Below are 6,000 nucleotides of genomic sequence, written 5' to 3'. Positions count from 1 at the left end.
TGTGCGGCTCTGGCTCGCCAGAGCAGCGATGTCACGCTGGCCACGTGACCCGGAAGTGTCTCCGGACAGCGCTGGCCCCTGGCCTCTTGAGTGAGATGGGCGCACAACCCCAGAGTCTGTCAAGACTGGCCTGTACGGGCAGGGGTACCTTTACCTTTTATTTTTTTGCATGCGAAGTGCATGGTGCTAAAGAAGCAATGGTTATTTAAATGAGGGTTCCTCCTGATTACTCAGCAGGGAGATGAGAACAGCCTCGTTCACACGCCGCACGTTTAAAGTGCTATGGCACCGCATTGAACGCTCACCACTTCTCGCAAAGCATTCTGGGAGTTGTAGTTTGTTAAGCGTGGTGAGTCTTGCTAACCTAGCAGTTAGAAAGCACATCAAAGTGCAAGTACAGTGGTACCTCGGGTTACATACGCTTCAGGTTACAGACTCCGCTAACCCAGAAATAGTACCTCAGGTTAAGAACTTTGCTTCAGGATGAGAACAGAAATCGTGCTCCGGCGGTAGCAGGAGGCCCCATTAGCTAAAGTGGCGCTTCGGGTTAAGAACAGTTTCAGGTTAAGAACGGACCTCTGGAACGAATTAAGTACTTAACCCAAGGTAGATAAATAGGTACCGCTCCGGCAGGAAGGTAAACGATGCTTCCATGCGCTGCTCTGGTTTCGCCAGAAGCAGCTTAGTCATGCTGGCCACATGACTCGGAAAAACTGTGGACAAACGTCAGCTCCCTCAACCAGTAAAGCAAGATGAGCGCCACAACCCCAGAGTCGTTCGTGACTGGGCTTAACTGTCAGGGGTCCTTTATAGGGGTCCTTTATAGTCCTTTATGATTGGGAGCCCAAAGAGGAGGTGGCAAGGCAGGTCAGAAGTTGCAGGACCACACACAAACCTCAGGTGAGCAGGATAGGTTTCAGTGTATCTGAAGAAGTGTGCATGCACACAAAAGCTTATACCCAGAACAAACTTAGTTGGTCTCTAAGGAGCTACTGGACAATTTTTCAGGTGAGCAGCTTGCTCTGATAAAGGTTGGGAGTAGACCGAGGCCTTTTAAGCCTCTTGTCAACAGTTTATCTCCTCCACACTTCAGCCATTCACCAAGAACTTCAGTCTTAAAGAGCCAACTCCTGCCCTGAAGACAGGGCAGCAGACAGGGCTTGCAACCCACTCTGGGACTGGGAATGATGAACGGAGACCTAGAAACATATTAAATAAAGTAAGATAAATAGCGGTTGACAGAAAGGCTCTTGGCAATGTAGCCAGAACCACTGGTAATGCATGCCAACCATTCTTAAGTAGTACTTTACAACTGCTGCTTTTCAATTTAATTCTTTATTGGTAAAATTCTCCTCTAAAACTGAGAAAGTTGAGACTGTTGTTCAAATAAAGAAAGGTGCCTTTCCCCATATACTGTAAATCTAATCCTCTGCATAGCATGAAACCCACTCTGTCAGTTTCTGAGGAAGATCACTGTGCTGATAACAAGGAACACTCCTATTCATGCTGATCTCTAAAATAAATAAATCTGCATCATTCCAATTTACTGCAGGTTATATTCGAGAAGTCACTTGACATGCAGCTGAAGTAAGTTCAACAGAGACTGATGGAGCTTGTTCCCTAGTGGGAGAGTTTAGGACTGCAGCCTTAAAACCATTCTCCCCCCCCCCCCATTGAAACTGACTGTTCCGTATTATTTAATTGATTTGAGAAATATATTCACAGATGTCTCGTTTTGTTCACTTTAATTTTTAAAAGAAAACAAAAGTGGGGGTCATGTGTATTTTGATAGTTATCTACAGGGGAGGGGATCGTGCCAGTGAAAAAGAGATTAAAATGAAATGCTTTTTGTCAGAATGAGCACTGTGATCCACTGACCACGAGATGGCACTATATTGTGCATGCACACACTCTTAATTTAATCCATATAGGAACTTACCCTGGACCCTGAGATCAGCCTTTTCTGCAATGGCTCCCCATTTATGGATGCTCCCCTCAGGGAAGTTTAGTTGGCAACTTCATTATGCACCTTTAGCTGCCAGGCAAAAAAATGGTCCATTTCAGCCGGGCCTTTGGCTGATTAACATCTTACACCCCTTTTACATGTGTTTGTGGGAGGGGGTGGGAAGGGTTATTGGTTTGCTTGGGTTTTTTTATCATGCATTTTACGTTTTTATATTGTATTTTTATGTTGTGAACAGCCCTCAGATCTACGGATGAAGGGGGTAGATTTAATTAAATAAATAGTTTGTAAATGCTGTATATAAAATTAATTTAGCCATAAATACAAAATCTGAAGAGATGAGCGCCGCAACCCCAGAGTCGGTCACAACTGGACCTAATGGTCAGGGGTCCCTTTACCTTAGAGCTTGCTGTATGAAACATAACACAGGGAAAACATAAGTGAAGGGCAGGCAAGGAGACAGGTTTATGTTTTCCTTTGGAAATTAATATATTATACCCACGATCAGTTGAGGAAAGGATCCAGTATAAATGCATGTTACATGATAACCTTGCCTAGCGTCAACTGCTGTTTATAAATACTTATAGGATAGGGTATCAAAAGCCTGACACACATGAAAATTATGTATCCCTTTCCTTCTGGAGGATTGTACACCAAAGGTTAAGGAACTTAAGTTTACAATTATTTGGATGCTGTGTTATATCTTATGGATGAAATCCAGACTAAGTCAGTTGCACTTAGTTCCCATTGAAATCAATAGAATTTACTGTAAGTCATAAACTAATTTGTCACATTAGTTAAAAGAGGACTCCTCTACCCACTTACCTAGGAGTAAGCCCCATTGAACTTAATGAAACTTACTTCCAAGAGCACATGCACAGGGTTGCACTGTTAAGTCCGAGATCTTCATTGGAGGTCCCACTCTCTGTCCTTTCCCCTGGTGGGATGAAGTGGGTGGGCTTCTCATTGGTGGAGCTGCAGCATGTGAAATACCCTAACTCAACTGGCTTTCTCACTCCTGTCTGTTGGACAGATTAATACCACCCAACAGAATTTTTAGTGTATGACTCTGTTACTCTTCTAGATTATACAGCTTAATTGGTTATTATTTTATAATCTTATTATTTTAACAGTATTGCATTTCTTATTGGAGTAAGCCGCTACAGAGTGCTCTATGAACTAAAGAGTGGTGCATATGCCTACTGTCAACTTAGTTATTATTTATTTATTTAAAAAAGCACAACCCAGTTAACTAGTGGACAAAGTATTGTGATTCATACACTTGAATGTTACCTGTGAGGTTGCAATTCCAAATAAGTCCCACTGAACTCAGTGTGAGCTACTTCTAAAACTACATGTTAAGGATTTCCCACAAGGCACAGAAAGAAAAAGCAAATATTCTCACTGGTAGCATATTTGTATAAAGTTAAAAGGACATTAACAATTTAGTAGTTAAAGCACAGAGTCTTGTGGCATCTGATCTGATTTTCATAGTCTTTACTATCAAATGTATTATGGCTTCTGCCTTCATAGACAAAGACACATGACATATGATCCTAAGTTAGCGGGTAAAAGGTAAAGGTACCCCTGACCATTAGGTCCAGTCACGGACGACTCTAGGGTTGCGCACTCATCTCACTCTATAGGCCAAGACAGCTTCAGGTTAAGAACTTTGCTTCAGGATGAGAACAAAAATCGTGCTCCGGCGGCGCGGCGGCAGCAAGAGGTCCCATTAGCTAAAGTGGTGCTTCAGGTTAAGAACAGTTTCAGGTTAAAAACGGACCTCCGGAACGAATTAAGTACTTAACCCGAGGTACCACTGTAACTGTGTGTCTTGTAACATTAAGACATTCTTGTACTGGGTTCTGAATATTTCCATTTCTGATGTCAGATTTCTGTCTACTTAAGATTGTCTGGTTTGCCCAATGCAGTCTGCAGAAGGGTGTTGCTGACAGATGATACCATATTGGAAGACAACCAGGCAAATGAACCTTTGCTATTGTGATACTATATTTGGCCCTGTAATAGTGTCGCCTAAGAATTTACAGCAGTGATGAAGAGGTGGACACTGATATGGGATTACTATCATAATCCTTCTTGCCTAACTACATAGATACAGACTGAGACTAGTAAAAAAAATTGGGGTAACTGCTCATGAGCCTGATTCCACTAACTTGCTGACCCAGGCCACGCATGGATAGCTGCCTCCGGAATGGATCCCGTCCGCAACCGGAGGTACCACTGTATTAGCAACTGTTTAAAACAAGTTGCAATCGAGGAAATAAGTGGGAATCTTTCTCTGTATGTAAAGTTGTTGGCAGCCATGTCTTGAAAGAACAGGGGTCACAAGTCTGCGCAGTGTGTATGGAGGTCCTGGGCTGCCTAGATGACAAGACCGCCACTCTTGTCCTCACTGATGTGGTTCAAAGGAACGCAGAGCAGTACATTTGGCACCAGTTTGGCTGCAGGAGTTGCCAGAAGGAGGCGTACAAGGCACAATCCAACCATCTTAGAGACTCCCCTTTCTCTCTCTCTCTATTTATAGATGGCCTTGCAATGTGAATGTAGTCTCTCTCTATATAGATGGCCTTGCAATCTGTGCTTGTTGAGGCTGATGGGAGTTGTGGTTCAGCAACATCTAGAGTGCCAAAGGTTCCCCACATTGGCCTTATCCCTTACCAAGTTTATTATTGCAGTCCAAGGTTCATATCTGTATTCTGCCATGACACATCATCAAGCTACTATTGCAATTGAACCTACCTGAGGTGGTTAAAAATACAAAGGGAAATTCCATTTGTACTCTCCTGATTTTATTTATTTATGCGACATGCATGCAGAAGGGCAGGTCCCTGCTCTAAAGAGCTTGCCATATGAAATATAACACAGGGAAAACATAAATGAAGGGCAGGCAAGGAGACAGATGAGGATAACATGGATGTGTTATTTCCACCATCAAGTCCACGCCTGACCACCAAGTTGCCCTATTTGTTTGGAGAAGGGCCCTATAGCTTAGCGGCAGAGCATCTGTCTTGAATCACATGGCAGGACAGTCTCAAAGAAAGATTGCCAAGCCAATATTCCTCGCATATTCACCCTCCAGTGACGTCTATGCTGGTGTGCTCATGTCCACAGAAAGGAAGATGGCAGGATCCCCAGGGATATGCTCTAGGAGGAGTTGGCTTCAAGCACCAGGCTCATTGGCAGACCAACTCTGTCTTACACAGATGTCTGCAAACATGACACAAAGGCTGGCAACATCAAGCCTGTCGTGTGGTAATCCCCTATAGAAAGCTGTAGGGCCTGGAGACAGACAGTCAGTTCGTGGATCCATAGCAGTGACCAGAGGAAGAATGACCGCTGAGAGGAGAGCAGAGAAACCTTCATCTGCCCCAGCTGCAACAAAACATCTCTCCCCCTTATTGGTCTCTACAGCCACAGCAGGCACTGTAACTCTCCAACGGTTACAGGCACACTCTTCCATTGTCTCCTGAGACAAACAGATGTGAACAGCCAACAAGAGCATCTGTCTTGCATGAACACGGTCCCTGCTCAATCCCCAGCATCTCATGGTAGGACTGGGAGAGATTCCTGTCTGGCCCCTTGGAAGATGCTGCCGCGCAATGTAGACAGTACTGAGCTAGACGGACCATTGGTCTGACTCGCTATGAGGCAGCTTCCTGCGCTCCTAACTTTCCTGAACCAGCATTTGGTTCAGCTTTGATCAACGCTGACTCTTTAGCTGTCATTCCTGCATCGCAGGGGGTAGGACTAGCTAACCCTTTTGGGTCCCTTTCCATCTCTACAATTCTATGATTGTACAAGACCCCGGGTGGCGTTGTGGGTTAAACCACAGAGCCTAGGACTTGACGATCAGAAGGTTGGCGGTTTGAATCCCCATGACGGGGTGAGCTCCCGTTGCTCGGTCCCTGCTCCTGCCAACCTAGCAGTTCGAAAGCACGTCAAAGTGCAAGTAGATAAATAGGTACCGCTCCAGCGGGAAGGTAAACGGTGTTTCCGTGCGCTGCTCTGGTTCGCCA

The sequence above is a fragment of the Podarcis gaigeae genome (genome assembly GCF_964106915.1).
Source record: "Podarcis gaigeae genome assembly, chromosome: 9".
In the NCBI taxonomy this organism is placed as follows: domain Eukaryota; kingdom Metazoa; phylum Chordata; class Lepidosauria; order Squamata; family Lacertidae; genus Podarcis; species Podarcis gaigeae.
Note: the sequence above shows the minus strand (reverse complement) of the source record.